We start from the raw sequence: 543 nt of genomic DNA, 5'->3' as shown, positions 1-543 counted from the left end.
CTCCTTGGCGCCGCGTTGCCATGACAGCGGGGGGAGGGTGGAGGGTGAGGGAGGAAGCGAGAAGGAGGGGGATGTGGTGCTGCCGCGGCCGCCACCGCAGCTGCCGCTGCCTGCTTGTTGCCGCTTCTTCCCGGAGGCGGCTGCTGGAAGCTGCCGGGAGCAGCTGCAGTCTCTGCCATATTGTGTCTTCCCCTAGCCGTCCTCGCCTCCCTGCTGCGGCGGCCCAGCTGACGGTGAGTCCGGAGCGGGGGAGGAAGCGAGAAGGAGGGGGATGTGGTGCTGCCGCGGCCGCCACCGCAGCTGCCGCTGCCTGCTTGTTGCCGCTTCTTCCCGGAGGCGGCTGCTGGAAGCTGCCGGGAGCAGCTGCAGTCTCTGCCATATTGTGTCTTCCCCTAGCCGTCCTCGCCTCCCTGCTGCGGCGGCCCAGCTGACGGTGAGTCCGGAGCGGATCCACGCCCTCCCCAGCCAGCGCTGCCCGCCGTCGGCGCTTCCCGTCCCTGCCGGCGGCGACGCTCCCGGGCGTGGAGGGCAGCGTGCGGCGGG

At 71.6% G+C, this 543-nt stretch overlaps 1 protein-coding gene across 5 annotated transcripts in view; it reads left to right on the top strand.

The window, feature by feature from the left end:
- The first annotated feature begins 254 nt into the window (after positions 1-254).
- FOXN2 (forkhead box N2) overlaps positions 255-543 on the top strand; it is a 55,572-nt gene continuing 55,283 nt past the window's right edge. For all 5 annotated transcript variants that reach the window (XM_006909610.3, XM_015587613.2, XM_015587615.2 and 2 more), the window contains exon 1: positions 255-433. The gene's annotated coding sequence lies outside the window, so the exon portion shown is untranslated. The remainder of the gene's footprint in view (positions 434-543) is intronic.

The sequence above is a fragment of the Pteropus alecto genome, unplaced genomic scaffold, assembly GCF_000325575.1.
Source record: "Pteropus alecto unplaced genomic scaffold, ASM32557v1 scaffold131, whole genome shotgun sequence".
In the NCBI taxonomy this organism is placed as follows: Eukaryota; Metazoa; Chordata; class Mammalia; order Chiroptera; family Pteropodidae; genus Pteropus; species Pteropus alecto.
This window is presented reverse-complemented; position numbering and strand designations above follow the sequence as displayed.